This window comes from Triticum dicoccoides, chromosome 4B, assembly GCF_002162155.2.
Source record: "Triticum dicoccoides isolate Atlit2015 ecotype Zavitan chromosome 4B, WEW_v2.0, whole genome shotgun sequence".
Taxonomy (NCBI): Eukaryota; Viridiplantae; Streptophyta; class Magnoliopsida; order Poales; family Poaceae; genus Triticum; species Triticum dicoccoides.
In genome coordinates, this window is record NC_041387.1 from 600254654 (window position 1) to 600271811 (window position 17158).

Consider the following 17158-nt stretch of genomic DNA (forward strand, 5'->3'; position numbering starts at 1 on the left):
TGCTTGTTTGCCTCCGCCACTTCGAGAAAATCATGCACGCCCTTAATGTACTCGGAGGTGTGTCTGTCACCGTACATCCATTGCCGGTTCATCTGCGTGCATTATATATAATTAAGTGTGTCAAAAATCATTACAGAACATCATGAATAGATAATTAAGTGACCAAATTAATAGAAGTTCATCATCACATAAAAACCAAAGTAGATACATAGTTCTCATCTAACAACATAAAGCTCTGCAGAGCATCTAAATTAATTAAACCATACATTGAAACTATGTAAAACATTTCAATGCGAAAACAAATGCGATCATAATCGCAACCAAGGTAACAACTGATCCAACGGCATAATGATACCAAGCCTCGGTATGAATGGCATATTTTCTAATCTTTCTCATCTTCAAGCGCATTGCATCCATCTTGATCTTGTGATCATCGACGACATCCGCAACATGCAACTCCAATATCATCTTCTCCTCCTTAAGTTTTTCTATTTTTTCCTTCAAGAAATTGTTTTCTTCTTCAACTAAATTTAACCTCTCGACAATAGGGTCGGTTGGAATTTCCGGTTCAACAACCTCCTAGATAAATAAAATCTATGTCACGTTGGTCGGCATAATTTTCATAAACAATAAATGAACCAATAATTATGAAAAGATAATATATACCACATCCGAATCATAGACAGGACGAGGGCCGACGGGGGCGGATACCAAAACCATCGGCGCACTATATAAGATGCAATAATACAAGTAAGAAAATAATACAAGTATCTATCTAGACAAACAAGTAATAATATTTTTCCTTTCAGAAAGAAGATAAGAACAAGAGGCTCACCACGGTGGTGCCGGCGATGAGATCGACGCGGGTGATCGACGGCGGTGAAGACGGGGACGGGGCGTGATGGACTGCTAAACCTAGATAAATATTGAGGAAAATGGAGCTTGGCGGTCGAGCTTGGAGAGGAGAAACCTTAAGTAGTGTGGCTCGGGCATTCCATCGAACACCTTGTGTGCATAGGAGGTGAGCTAGAGCACCACCAAGCCCTCTCCCCCTCGGCCAGAAAAAACAGAGCAGTGTGCTCTGCTCTTGCGCGAGGGGCTATATATAGGCACCACTATTGGTCCCGGTTGATGGCATGAACCGGGACTAAAGGTAACCCTTTTGGTCCCGGTTCATGCCACCAACCGGGACCAATAGTGGTGGGCCAGGAGCCAGGACCATTGGTCCCGGTTCGTCCCACCAACTGGGACCAAAAGGTCCGGACGAACCGGGACCAATGGCCCACGTGGCCCGGCCGGCCCCCTGGGCTCACGAACCGGGGCAAATAGCTCCATTGGTCCCGGTTCTGGATTGAACCGGGACTAATGGGCTAAACTGGCCTGGACGAAAGCCCTGTTTTCTACTAGTGTTTCTACGTTTGAAGCTAAAAATAGGAGAGCTCTCTCTTTTAAAGAAAAGAAGAAGCAAAAATACAGAAACTTACTCTTGAAGAGTACACACACTAGGAAGTAGGGAGTTTGCTTGGGGAAAAAAGTCCGTTTTACTATTCTGAAGAAACTTGGTGGCTCACATAACCCCTTGATATTTATTTCGGTTCCCTCACCCCCTCAAAAATCCCAAACCGGTCAGAAATCGTCCCTAACTGGTTTGCACTGGCTGGTTGGTGACGTGGACATGGTCAATATCGGTATTTGACCAGTGGGCCCCCTCGTCAGTGACCCATCAATGTCTCTCGGCGGCGTTGTATGGTGTTGTGGTCGCGTGCCTGGCCGGAGCAGTAGCTAAGCGCGCGGACGGCAGGGAGGTGCTACATAAGGCCTGGATGTGACCGGCGGCGAGCTCCTAGTCGGAGGTCGTGGCCTCCTGTCGACCAGAGGCGTCCGACAATGGGCGTGGATGCGGCAGCAAGGGCCGACCATGGACGTAGAAGCGGCCGCAAGGGATGTACACACGCCCCTCTCTTCGCGCAGGGGAGTGGTGGTGGCGCTGCAGTGGCGCAGGGAGGCGAGGGGTGGCCAGATCCGCCGAACGGAACCTATTGAATTCATGCACCAGCCAACTCATCCAAAAGTCCGAACTGATGGAGAAAGGCGGGCAATATATTTCAACACTACTGTATACGGTTGGTTTAGGTGCAGTGTCCACGTCCTTTTCTACTTCTCTGGTGATCATGCCGGCCCAACGTGCAGCCACAGCAAATAGAATCCATCTATAAATGGCTCGTGATCCTCTGATCCGTTCATCAAATTAAGCGCGCGCACGCACTACTCGAGGTCACACACGGTTAGAGTCGATCGATGGAGATCACAAGCAGCACGATGGTGAAGCCGGCGCACGCCGTGCCGCGCCCGCTCGTCGGCGAGAAGGTCCCGCTGACCGTCTTCGACCGCGCCGCCCTGGACATCTTCGTCCCCACCGTGCTCGCCTACCGCGCGCCGGCGCCGTCCAACGAGGCGCTCAGGGAGGGCCTCCTCAAGGCCGTCGCGCCCTACCCTCACCTGGCGGGCCGCCTCGCCCTCGACGATCAAGGCCGGCGGTTCCTTCACGTCAACAATGAGGGCGTGCTCTTGATCGAGGCAACCGTGCCGGTCGACCTGGCGGACGTGCTCGTCGACGGCCGCATGGCCGCAGTCGTCGAGGACCTCTACCCGGCGATACCGGAGGTATTTGTTGCTTGGTTTTGCTTTTGTCACGACTCACGTCACATGCATGCACATCGCGCTGATGCATGCATGGACTCTGCACAGGTGCTTATATTACTTTTTATTTTACTTTGCCTACACAGAAGAACATTGGGGCAGCGCTGCTGCAGATCCAGGTGCGGTGGTCTCGTGGTCGGCATATGCTCCCATCATCACGCCGCCGACGGCCACTCCATGAGCATGTTTTTCACCGCATGGGCGACGGCGGTGCGAGAAGGAAAGGACTTCGCGACGCAGATCCCATTCCTCGACCGTGCGAGAACCACCGTACCCCGAAGCACGCCGACGCCGGTGTTCGACCACCGGTCACGGGAGTTCACGTGTGGAGACGGAGACACCTATGCCGTCGTCCCCATGGACAGGATAAAAAACCTCACGGAGTCACGGTGCACTTCACGGCCGAGTTCGTCGCCGACCTCAAAGCTCATGTCGGCGCCCGCTGCAGCAGGTTCCAGTGCCTGCTCGCCCACGTCTGGAAGAAAATCACGGCGGCGCGGGACCTGAAGCCGGAAGAGTACACCAAGGTGAGGGTGGCCGTGAACTGCAGGGGCAGGGCCGACCCTCCCGTGCCAATGGACTTCTTCGGGAACATGGTGCTCTGGGCTTTCCCAAGGCTTCAGGTCAGGGACGTCCTGAACTCGAGCTACGGCAGCGTGGTCGGCGTCATTCGCGACGCCGTGGCGAGCATCGACGACGAGTACGTGCAGTACTTCGTGGACTTCGGCGGAGTGGCAGACGCGAACGGGGAGGAGCTCCTCGCGACGGCGGCCACGGCCGGCACGATGTTCTGCCCGGACGCAGAGGTGGACAGCTGGCTTGGGTTCAGGTTCCATCAACTCGACTTTGGCACCGGGGCACCGTCCGCATTCATACCGCCGGACTTGCCTATCGAGGGGCTCATGATCTTTGTGCCGTCGTGCAAGGCGAATGGCGGCGTCGACCTCTTCATGGCCGTCGCGGAGGAGCACGTCGCGGCGTTCGAGCAGATCTGCTACTCGTTGGATTGATCGAGGTTTATGGTCTTGTAGTAGCTATAGTATAGCAGCCAGACCAGTGGCGCTATTATTGCACGAGTTTGTATTTTGCAATGCCTTTTCATGTAGGGAGTACATAGAACTCATCTAGATGAGATTTGGTCTCATTCACCTTTTATATCCATTGAATGTGATGTTATAAGATGCGTGTGTGCTGACGTGGGTTGTATCTGTTCTTGTTTTCAAAATGAATGAGACTAAATTAGATCTTATCTAGATGAGTTCTAGCAAAACTGTTTCATGTAACCTATGAATTTTATGCTCGAGAAGGTCTGCTGGCTGTTATATTTGTGGAGGCATTTTTTTTCTCAAGAGAAGAGTAAATGAAATCATGGGCTTGACTGTTAATCTGATTTTGATGGTTGTAGGGTTTTTTAGTTGCATCATAAGACATTATTTCTGAATTGAAATACGCTGGTACGTGTGGTGAACATCCTTGTTGAATCGAAACAACTCATGTTGCTCATTTGATTACAAGTATTCTCTCCGCGAACCGTGCAGTCATTTTCAATTGGAGGGACTGTTGCCCATTGTTTTCAGGTTGTTATGCTGGTCCAAGTATGTTCTTCATTTGATAGGTACAGCCGCTTCCCATGATATGAAGACATTGGTTGACTTGCCTGTGTGGAAAATCTGATAAATGCTGCTAGCTACAATGATTAAAAAATCATCACACGCTATTAGCTTGTTTCAATGATTTGTAATTGCTGCGCTTTTCCACACGATTTCTTTTTACAACAAAATGTTTGTTTCTTTTACAATTTCGGTTCTGATTTGACCACCTGAGTACTCCACACAAGGTTTGGTTTTCCTAATTTTTTGGGGTGAGTTTGTTTTCTGCCAGTTCTTTTGTTTTTCACATTTATTTGTATGCATATTTTTGGGGGGTATTATATAAAAAAGGAAAAATAACAAACAGTAATTAGTTCGTAGATCTTAAATGAAAGGAACAATTAGTCAAGGCAAGTTTCAGCGTTGTGTGTGATATCGTCACAGAAAGCATATTTAGTAGAAAAATGACATCAAAGAAGTTCTACAACGACATGTTAGTGGATATCTAGTTTTGAAGATAACAATTCGTAGTTTGGATAATCAAATTTAAAATATTTTTATTTTATTTTCATTAATCAAGAACAATACGTAGACCATGTATGCCCGAACACCTGCCACCGATCGACTCGTTTAGTTTATCCCTGGCAAAAACGACCGCTTGGTCTCTCTACCCATCGATGGAGAATGATGGCAGTGCAACCTCCCCATAGAAGTGATTTTGACCTAAAGGAATGTACAATAGTACTGTACAACATGTAGCAGCTCCCCATATCAATAATACAATATAAATTCTACAATGGTATGTCCGTTAATAGTATATCTTTAGGCATACTGGTTGTGATTATAAGTTTTTTTTAGCAGTTGTGATTATAAGTTACAACATGCATACAACAACAAACCACTATCTATGAGTTGATCACAAAAATCCTACATTTTGTCAGTAGAGTTACAAACATTTTCTTTCCATCTCTTCTTCCTCTTTCTTCGGACCCGCCAAAACTTTAGGTGGCCCTTTTGGGGCCAGTTCTTTTGAGCCGTGGCTTGTGCATAAGCTGCAGTTAAATTAAGCCCGTGAGAAGCTGCAGTGAGAATAAGCTCCCTTGGAATAAGCCATCCAATTCTTTTTTGTTTCTATTTGTTTAGCTTATTTTCTGATAAACTGATGAAAAGTCCATGATATCCCTCGTGGCATCGTTCAGTCCGTGGATTATTATTTGCATGGCCGCATGGGACAGAGGCGTCTTGTTCAGTTGGTTGAGCGGTGACAGTTTTTTCGTAAATACAAGCAACGAAAAGGACAAGGACAAATACCGCTTCACTTTTTAAAGGGCTGCTCCCGGGAAGCTGCCCATCGCCGGCTTATCTCAAACATGAAGGAAGGGTCTGCCGCTGGAAATTAAGCTAATGACAGGTAAATGAGTTCTCTTGGGCTTGAGCTTAATTTTCGCCATAAGCCTCCCATAAGCTTTAAAAGAACTGAGCCTTGATATAGTTCGATGTAAAACTGTTTGCATGCCCTCAGAATTAGCATTCTCTATTTAAAAATAGTTAGCAAAAAAATAATAACCAAAACACAAAGCCTCGGGCACAAATCCTGTGTACCTAAATCCCTCTATTTTTTTTCTCTCAACATGGACACATCTCACATACTATATTTCTCTCAAAATCCATAGAAAATGGTACTTCCTTTGTAAACTAATATAAGACATTTTATATCTCTCAACATGGACATATCTCACATACTATATTTTCTCTCCAAATCCATAGAAAATGATACTTCCTCCGTAAACTAATATTAGACATTTTATATCAATACAATTATCTTATATTAGCTTACAGAGGGAGTAGTTATATTATTTTTCAACATGCATATATTACAACTCACCATCTTTGCCACATCATCAATCCCACTACTTCTACTTCTCCCAGCATGCATGCAAAATGCTACATCAATTCTATAATGTTTTGCAACTATATAATAATCAACTAGAACAAATCATATGGCATTTTAGTTGTTGTAGTTAAGAGTAATTTTTCATTTAACTTTTAATTCTCATATCCAAATTCCTGACAACAAAAATCCAAGCAAAATATATTGTAACCAATTTTCGTAGCAACTCAGAGAGAGCAACTAACTGAAGGTTACCCCTTCCGGAGGGCCTCCAGTTGTAACTTCTGGTACCCTGGGAGCACGCCAAGTGTTGCGTCCACCTCCGCCGCATGTCACATGCTGGGGGCCCCTCTGGATTTCATCTTTTTCTATACGCGTTTTCAGGATTTAGATGGTACTTTTCGGGTTTTCAGGCTTTTCGGTTTTCACCTGGTTTTCCCTAGGTCTTGGAGGAAAAAGTCACAGATTTTTTCTTGCACGATTTTGCTTGGCTTCCATGAGAAGCACAACTGTGCTTCTCAGAAAAAATATATGCTTCAATGAGAAGAACATATTTGCTTTTTGTGGAAGCACAAATTTGTTTCCGCAAGAAGCATAGTTGTGCCTTGTAAACAAATTGTGCTTCCATAAGAAGCTCATATTTGCTTCTATGGAGACACATATTTGCTTCCATTGTGCTTCTCGGAATGGGAAAGAAATTGTGCTTCCAGGCAAAGATTTGCTTCCACGAGAGCTCAAAAAAGGGGGGAGTTTGGCTTCCACGACAAGCACAAATCTGCCTCTTGTGGAGGCACTGATTTGCTTCCGCGAGTGCTTCTCGAAACGGGAGAAAGTTAAAAAAATGCTTTTGGCTCCGGTTTTTTCTTTTGGATTTTTCATGGAAATATTTTTCATCGAAACCTATTAATATGGTATCTGGTTCGAAGATCTTGACGCGAGAAATCTAACGACGCAAATGATTCGAAATTTAGACGTATGATTTAAGAGATAAAATGTTTCGAATAAATGAATCTACCAAAAAACCGAAAACTTTCGGGTTGTAACAAGTGGCGAATATGCAATGTGCTACTTGTCAGTGCTTGAGATGGTGAAAGTGACCTTTGCAAGATATAACCCTTAGCTAGTGATTTCGCAACTCGCGGGTTGGTTCATTAGGGTCGCCTATAGCCCACTGAAAGGATCGATATAGTTGACTAGAGGGGGGGGGGTGAATAGGCAACTAACACTTTTTAATCTTTTATTTACCAAATTAAACTTTGCATCAAAGTAGGTTGTCTAGATATGCAACTATGTGAGCAACCTATATGATGCAATAACAACTAGCACAGAAGTAAACAAGGGATACAACACAAATAAGCTCCACAAGTAAAGGCACGAGATAACCAAGAGTGGAGCCGGTGGAGACGAGGATGTGTTACCGAAGTTCCTTCCTTTTAAGGGGAAGTACGTCTCCGTTAGAGCGGTGTGGAGGCACAATGCTCCCCAAGAAGCCACTAGGGCCACCGTATTCTCCTCACGCCCTCACACAATGCGAGATGCCGTGAATCCACTATTGGTGCCCTTGAAGGCGGCGACCGAACCTTTACAAACAAGGTTGGGGCAATCTCCACAACTTAATTGGAGGCTCCCAACGACACCACGAAGCTTCACCATAATGGACTATGGCTCCGAGGTGACCTCAACCGTCTAGGGTGCTCAAACACCCATGAGTAACAAGATCCGCTAGGGATTAGTGGGGGGAATCGAATTTCTCTTGGTGGAAGTATAGATCGGGGCCTTCTCACCCAATCCCGAGCAAATCAACAAGTTTGATTGTCTAGGGAGAGAGATCGGTCGAAAATGGAGCTTGGAGCAACAATGGAGATTAGGGTTGGAATAGGTGAGTCTTCTTGAAGAAGAAGACCCCCTTATATAGTGGGGGGACAATTCCAACTATTACCCACCACTCAGCCCGCGACCTGCGGAACTACCGCACCACAGGAGGGTACTACCGCACGGGTCTACGGTACTACCGTGGCGGACCACGGTACTACCGTGGGCGCGGCAGAGCCTGGACCTGAACAGAAAAGCACGGACAGGGCACGGTAGAACCGCATGCACGGTACTACCGCGGCCCCATGTGGTACTACCGCAGGTCAGCCACAGACTAGGTATGGTAGGCACAGATGTAAAAAATTACATCCATGACTACCTCCGCTGAGAATATGTCGAGCGAAAATCTGACACGGTACTACCGCAAACAGGGGTCCGGTACTACCGTGAAGGGCGCGGATGTAAAAAATTACATCCGCCCCTACCTCCGCTCCTGCTGTTGTACCTGGCCAGGCGCCACGATACTACCACGCCGCAGCACGGTACTACCGCGTAGGGCGCGGATGTAAAAAATTACATCCGCGCCTACTACCGCTTGAGCAGCGGCGCCAGTCCAGAACTCACGGTACTACCGCTTAGAATGAGCGGTACTACCATGGGGGCCCATGGTACTACCGTGCCGGAGCCCGGTACTACTGCTGGCTCCTGCGGTAGTAGCGCTCTGAGGAGCAGTACTACCGCTAGCCTGAGAAGAGTAACACGGAGTCCTTCATTTCGCAGAGACAAGGTGAGACGGAGGAACACTCCAAAGAGCCAGAGGAAAGGCGGTGCAAAAGGGGATGTGTACGTGAGATTCCACCCAAACCTTTCCAAAGTAGACCCCCTCTTAATAGTACGGCTTTCCTACGACTCAACTCCACCGAAACGAACCGTAGAGAAATGCCGTCTTCAATAATCTTCGAGGGGCATCAAATCGTCTTGTGTTTAGTCACGATATATCTGAAAAGCTCAATACACACGATTAATCCGCAAAGGCATTGCCATCAATCACCAAAACTACTGAGGGACAAGAATGCCCTTACAATCTCCCCCTTTTTGGTGGATTGATGACAATATGGGATTTGCACAAAGGGAATGAATATAGCACAGGCAAACCCCACATCTTTAAAATATAGGCGAGCTCCCCCTAGATTCGTGCTAGAGAGTAAAGTGCTTTGGACTGCACGGCACGAATACTAGGATCACCACTCCCCCTATATTTTAGAAACAAAGCATATCTTGCAATGGTAAGGCTGATACTAAACAAGATAGTAGAAATGAGCACAACATAAATAGCACGATATAGCATAAGCTCAATATGGTAATAAGGTACGATAGAGTGCATATGTCTTACACCATATGATGAACTTAGTGATGAACTTAGTCTCACGAGCACAACCAAACCAAAGCAAACAAGTTCAACGACGGAAAGCAACGCAAACAACGAAACACAAGACACACGACAGACAAATCCTACACTCTCCCCCCTTTGGCATCCAGACACCAAAAAGGCAGAGAGGGCACCTACAACAAAGGTGGTAGCTTAGGCAGAAAACGACTCGTCGTCGCCAGACTCCGCAGGAGGAACATACTCCTCCTCTGAATCGGTCCACTGGTAGCCCTGCTTAGCCATCCAGGCAGCCTCGGGGGTGATGTGCTTCTCAGAGCCGCTGGCCACGTCCTCCCCGCACGCCCTCAAGATCCTAATGTCACGACGGAGACTCTCCTTCTGAGCAACATGGGCCTTGTACAGACCCTAAACCTGCATGCAGAACAGCCTCTTCATCTTGTTCTTCAGCTTCTTCGCCCAAGAGGGCTCAACAGAGGGAGTAGGGAAAGTAGAACGATCCTCAGCAGCCTCTTCCTCCTCAATCTCCTCCTCATCCACAACCATCCTGGCAGCCTCAGCAGCAGTGGTGGTGTTAGCCCATTGGGGCTTGATGCGGAGCTTGATGGGCTCATGGCGAATCCAGCCTGGAGCTTCAAACTCATCATTGGGAAAGAGCTGCTCCCAAGTCCTGGAGATCAGGTGAAATAGGTAAGGCCCATAGATGGGGACCTTACGGTTGAACACGGCGAACTAAAGCTCACACCACATGATATGTGAGACATCAAGTGACTGAGTCTGAGCCTGACGGGCCTCCTCACAAAGGAGCATCATGTCAACGAGGTAAGCATGCACCTGTCCCATGTCACCAATGCGCGGGAAGAGTGTGTTCCGGAAGAGCCTGTGCATGATGTCAAGGAAGGGGTTAAGCACCCACACCTTCTTCATGCTTGGAAGAGTCTTCTGAACAAGGAATGGCATGAGCTTGTTCTTGTTGGCAGACTCAGAGTTGGCATGAGGGCGAACTCCAACTGGCGAGTCGAGCCCATCATCGGGAACTTGAAGCAACTCCATGAACTCCTTCCAGGTAGCAGACATCCCTCGACCATTGGTCATCCAAGTCATGGTCCTTGCTTCATCGACGCCGAAGTGGACCGAAGCAAAGAACTGTGCTATGATCTCCGGATCAAAATCCTTGTGGAAGGTGAGAATGTTTTCAATGCCGAACTGCTCCACAAGATCCAAAGCCTCTCCAAAGTACCCACGCTGCTTCTCCTGCCTCATGTGATGCATGCCAATCCAGTGAACTTCAATGTAGTGATTCTGCTTGGCCTTGATCACATCCATATAGATCAGATTCTGCTGCTTGTTCTAGAAGAGATCATTGCCTCGCGAGCTAGCCCAGGGAGTCACATAGGGATTGATCTTCCTTCGAATCACAAACTCAGCCTGGGGAATCTCATCCATGCCCATGACGGGCTCCTTCTGCTTGCTGGCGGTGTGCTTGGTCCTACGTTGGGAAGCAGAGGACCCCTCTGGAGCTTCATCTGGGTTGCGCAGCCGCTTTGACCCTGTGTCACGGCTGGGATTCGAGCGACGAGCAAAAGAACCGGAGCCACCACCTAGACACACAGACACAAAACACGCACGGGGACAAGACGGATCAAAACAAAAGACAGAGGCCAAACCGAAAGAAACAAAAGCATGAGATCTGGACAACACAAAAGGGCGATGGATGAATCTACGGTAGTACCGGGCAGGGTTACAGATGTAAAAAATTACATCCGCTCCAGCCGCGGTAGTATCGTGTCGGGGTGGCACGGTAGTACCGCGCTTGGGACGGAAGTAATTTTTTACTTCCGGACGCCAAGCGGTAGGACCGCAAGGCGTTAGAACCAGGCGAGGCCGCGGTAGTACTGCTCCAGGAGGAGTGGTAGTACCGCGCAGATCGTAAACCGCGATAGAGGTCGTGGATCTGGATCTAGAACCTCTGCACGACAACATTGGTACTATCATTGATCAACCGGAACTATTTTGACTATCCAAAGAGCATGCAAACTACACTACCACTCTCCTATGAATCCCACTTGCATAGATTTACCCAAAAATCTCAAGAACACCACATGCATCTCCCGAAAACCTAAAAGCACAAAAAGGAGAGGAACTTGGGGAAAAACCTTGGTCCATGGCAAGCGGGCGAGGTGGGGAACCATCCCACCGGTCGGAATCCGAGGAGAGCGGCCGGAGATGGAGATCCGGCGAAGGCCTCCGGCGCCATTCTTGGTCAGGAGAGAGAGACGGGTGGGGGATAGAGATGAATGGGTATGGGGGAGTTAGAACTCCTCCTGTCCCGCTCTTAACCCCCACCCGCTCGCGTGGGCGCGGAAGTACCGCGGGTCATCGCAGTAGTACCGCCCGGGCGGAAGTACCGCACGCTGGGTGGTAGTACCGCTCTTTCAGCGGCAGTAAAAAAATTACTGCCACGGAGGTAGCGGTAGTACCATGCCCCTGGAGGGCCACGCACTAAACGTAGAGCCACCAACTCCTGCGGTAGTACCGTGGCTAACCACGGTAGTACCGTAAACCAAGAAAGTGCAAGAACACATGAGAGAAAAGGGAGAAAAAGCAAAACAACCTCTGAAAAGCACCGACCAATTAAGAGGCGAACACAAATGACGACCCAAACACGGCAAGGAGAAGAGGAAGCCACATGACAGCAAAGACCAACTACGAGAAACAACTTCTCCAAGGGGAGGACGGTGGCCGGAGCCACCTATGTTTGAGTCAATTGGTATGGCACCGTGAAGAATTATCCTTGGGTCCATGACCAAAACTCGTCTTTGAAGCAAAAGTACCATAAAAATGACTAAAGTGAAAGAGTTGATAAATTTATGCATAATGGGGGGAGGAAGAGTTCATTGAGAGAACAACACTCCCCCTATGTCCATGCCTACACCTAAACTAGACAACAAGTTGAGTGAGGTAGGGTGTGCAAGGGCTCAAGTCACATTGCTCGAATCAATGATATTTAGCTCATGCCTTAACTCGCGAAATCTTGCTTCATCCAAGGGCTTCGTGAAAATATCTGCAAGGTTATCATGAGTGTTAACATACTTGAGCTCGATCTCCCCTCGCCTAATATGATCCCGGATGAAGTGATACCGAATCTCAATGTGCTTCGTCTTGAAGTGTTGCACCGGGTTGAGAGAAATCTTGATGGCACTTTCATTGTCACACCAAAGAGGCACATTGTCACACATGACACCGTACTCCTTTAAAGTTTGCCTCATCCATAGAGTTGTGCACAACAACTACCGGCCGCCACATATTCCGCTTCGGTGGACGAGAGAGACACACAACTTTGCTTCTTGGAAGACCAACTCACCAAAGATCAACCAAGAAATTGGCACCCTCCGGAAGTGGACTTCCTATCCACTTTGTCTCCCGCCCAACCGGAATCCTTATAACCTTAAAGCTTGAAGTCTGCTCCTCTTGGGTACCATAAGCCAAAGTTTGGGGTATGAGCCAAATATCGAAAGATTCGCTTGACCGCCACATAGTGGCTTTCCTTCGGTGCGGCTTGAAACCGTGCACAAATTCCCACACTCAACATGATATCCGGTCTAGATGCACAAAGGTAAAGCAAGGATCCAATCATGGAGCGATATACCTTTTGATCCACCGCTTTACCATTGGGATCAATGTCAAGTTGGCACTTGGTAGGCATTGGAGTAGAAGCCGGCTTGACATCACTTAGCTTGAATCTTTTTAGCATGTCTTGAGTGTATTTGGCTTGGTTGATGAAGGTACCTTCTCTTCTTTGTTTGATATCAAAACTAAGGAAGAACTTCAACTCTCCCATCGAAGACATCTTGAACTTAGAGGTCATGAGAGCGGCAAATTCCTCATTGAAAGCTTTGTTAGGGGAACCAAATATAATATCATCAACATATAGTTGGCATACAAACAACTCCCCTTTGACCTTCTTAGTAAAAAGAGTGGGATCGATTTGCCCAACCTCAAATCCACGATCTTGTGACAACTCGGTAAGGTGGTCATACCACGCATGTGGGGCTTGTTTAAGGCCATAGAGTGCCTTATCGAGTTGATACACATGATCCGGGAAGTAGGGATTCTCGAACCCGGGGGTTGCTTGACATAAACCAACTCATTAACAGGACCATTAAGAAAAGCACTTTTCACATCCATTTGTTGTAACTTAAAGTTGTGATGGGAGGCATAAGCAATCAACAACCGAATGGATTCAAGACGGGCAATGGGAGCAAAGGTTTCACCGTAGTCGATACACTCGACTTGGGAAAAGCCTTGTGAAGGAAATATGCTCTAGAGGCAATAATAAAGTTATCATTTATTTCCTTATATCATGATAAATGTTTATTATTCATGCTAGAATTGTATTAACCGGAAACATAATACATGTGTGAATACATAGACAAACATAGTGTCACTAGTATGCCTCTACTTGACTAGCTCGTTTATCAAAGATGGTTATGTTTCCTAACCATGGACAAAAGAGTTGTCATTTGATTAACGGGATCACATCATTAAGAGAATGATGTGATTGACATGACCCATTCCGTTAGCCTAGCACTTGATCGTTTAGTATATTGCTATTGCTTTCTTCATGACTTATACATGTTCCTGTAACTATGAGATTATGCAACTCCCGTTTACCGGAGGAACACTTTGGGCGCTACCAAACGTCACAACGTAACTGGGTGATTATAAAGGAGTACTACAGGTGTCTCCAAAGGTACATGTTGGGTTGGCGTATTTTGAGATTAGGTTTTGTCACTCTGATTGTCGGAGAGGTATCTCTGGGCCCTCTCGGTAATGCACATCACTATAAGCCTTGCAAGCAATGTAGCTAATAAGTTAGTTACGGAATGGTGCATTACGTAAACGAGTAAAGAGACTTGCCGGTAACGAGATTGAACTAGGTATTGAGATACCGACGATCGAATCTCGGGCAAGTAACATACCGATGACAAAGGGAACAACGTATGTTGTTATGCGGTTTGACCGATAAAGATCTTCATAGAATATGTGGGAGCCAATATGAGCATCCAGGTTCCGCTATTGGTTATTGACCGAGAATAGTTCTAGGTCATGTCTACATTGTTCTCGAACCCGTAGGGTCCGCACGCTTAAGGTTTCGATGACAGTTATATTATGAGTTTATGAGTTTTGATGTACCGAAGGAGTTCGGAGTCCCGGATGAGATCGGGGACATGACGAGGAGTCTCGAAATGGTCGAGACGTAAAGATCGATATATTGGACGACTATATTCGGAGTTCGGAAAGGTTCCGAGTGATTCGGGTATTTTTCGGAGTACCGGAGAGTTACGGGAATTCGCCGGGGAGTATATGGGCCTTATTGGGCCATACGGGAATAGAGGAGAGAGGCCAAAAGGAAGGAGCCCTGTGCCCCCCCTCTGGTCCGAATTGGACAAGGGGGCTGGCCCCCTTTTCCTTCTCCCTCTCCTCCTCTTTTCTTCTCCAACAAGGAAAGGAGGAGTCCTACTCCCGGTGGAAGTAGGACTCCCCCCTTGGTGCGCCTCCTCCATAGGCCGGCCGCCTCCCCCCTTGCTCCTATATATATGGGGGCAGGGGGGCACCCCAAAGATACAACAACAATTGATCTTTGAGATCTATTAGCCGTGTGCGGTGCCCCCCTCCACCATAGTCCTCCTCGATAATATTGTAGCGGTGCTTAGGCGAAGCCCTGCAACGGTAGAACATCAAGATCGTCACCACGCCGTTGTGCTGACGGAACTCTCCCTCGACACTCGGCTGGATCGGAGTTCGAGGGATCTCATCGAGCTGAACATGTGCTAGAACTCGGAGGTGCCGTAGTTTCGGTGCTTGATCGATCGGGCCGTGAAGACGTACGACTACATCAACCGCGTTGTGCTAACGCTTCCGCTTTCGGTCTACAAGGGTATGTAGATTACACTCTCCCCTCTCGTTGCTATGCATCACCATGATCTTGCGTGTGCGTAAGAAATTTTTGAAATTACTACGTTCCCCAACAGTGGCATCCGAGCCTAGGTTTTATGCGTTGATGTTATTTGCACGAGTAGAACACAAGTGAGTTGTGGGCGATACAAGTCATACTGCTTACCAGCATGTCATACTTTGGTTCAGTGGTATTGTTGGATGAAGCGGCCCGGACCGACATTACACGTACACTTACGCGAGACTGGTTTTACCGACGTGCTTCGCACACAGGTGACTAGCGGGTGCCTGTTTCTCCAACTTTAGTTGAACCGAGTGTGGCTATGCCTGGTCCTTGAGAAGGTTAAAACAGCACTAACTTGATGAACTATCGTTGTGGTTTTGATGCGTAGGTAAGAACGGTTCTTGCTCAGCCCGTAGCAGCCACGTAAAATTTGCAACAACAAAGCAGAGGACGTCTAACTTGTTTTTGCAGGGCATGTTGTGATGTGATATGGTCAAGACATGATGAGATATAAAGTTGTTGTATGAGATGATCATGTTTTGTTGAAGTTATCGGCAACTGGCAGAAGCCCTATGGTTGTCTCTTTGTTGCATAAGATGCAAGTGCCAAATAATTGCTTTACTTTATCGCTATGCAATAGCAATAGTTGCAAGAGCAATAGTTGGTGAGACGACCATGTGACGACACATTGATATAGATCAAGATGATGAAGATCATGGTGTCGTGCCGGTAACGATAGAGATCATGAAAGTACTTTGGAGATGGAGATCAAAGGCGCAAGATGATCATGGCCATATCATGTCGCATATTTTGATTGCATATGATGTTTATCTTTTGTACATCTTATTCTGTTTTGTTTGACGGTAGCATTATAAGATGATCTCTCACTAATTATCAAGAAGTGTTCTCCCTGAGTATGCACCGTTGCGAAAGTTCTTCGTGCTGAGACACCACGTGATGATCGGGTGTGATAGGCTCTATGTTCAAATACAATGGGTGCAAAACAGTTGCACACGCGGAATACTCAGGTTAAACTTGACGAGCCTAGCATATAACAGATATGGCCTCGGAACACGGAGACCGAAAGGTCGAGCGTGAATCATATAGTAGATATGATCAACATATTGATGTTCACTGTTGAAACTACTCCATCTCACGTGACGATCGGACATGGTGTAGTTGATATGGATCACGTAATCACTTAGAGGATTAGAGGGATGTCTATCTAAATGGGAGTTCTTAAGTAATATGATTAATTGAACTTAAATTTATCATGAACTTAGTCCTGGTAGTATTTTGCAAATTATGTTGTAGATCAATAGCTTGCATTGTTGCTTTCATATGTTTATTTTGATATGTTCCTAGAGAAAATTGTGTTGAAAGATGTTGGTAGCAATGATGCGGATTGGATCCGTGATCTGAGGTTTATCCTCATTGCTGCACAGAAGAATTATGTCCTTAATGCACCACTAGGTGACAGACCTATTGCAAGAGCAGATGCAGATGTTATGAACGTTTGGCTAGCTCAATATGATGACTACTTGATAGTTTAGTGCACCATGCTTAACGTCTTAGAATCGGGACTTCAAAGACGTTTTGAACGTCATGGACCATATGAGATGTTCCAGGAGTTGAAGTTAATATTTCAAGCAAATACCCGAGGTGAGAGATATGAAGTCTCCAACAAGTTCTATGGCTAAAAAATGGAGGAGAATCGCTCAACTAGTGAGCATGTGCTCAGATTGTCTGGGTACTACAATCGCTTGAATCAAGTGGGAGTTAACCTTCCAGATAAGATAGTGATTGATAGAGTTCTC

The 17158-nt window shown here is 46.9% G+C and overlaps 1 pseudogene; it reads left to right on the top strand.

Annotated features, from left to right (window-relative positions):
• Nucleotides 1–2298: 2298 nt before the first annotated feature.
• LOC119293983 lies at nt 2299–3710 on the top strand (annotated as a pseudogene).
• The last annotated feature ends 13448 nt before the right edge of the window (nt 3711–17158 follow it).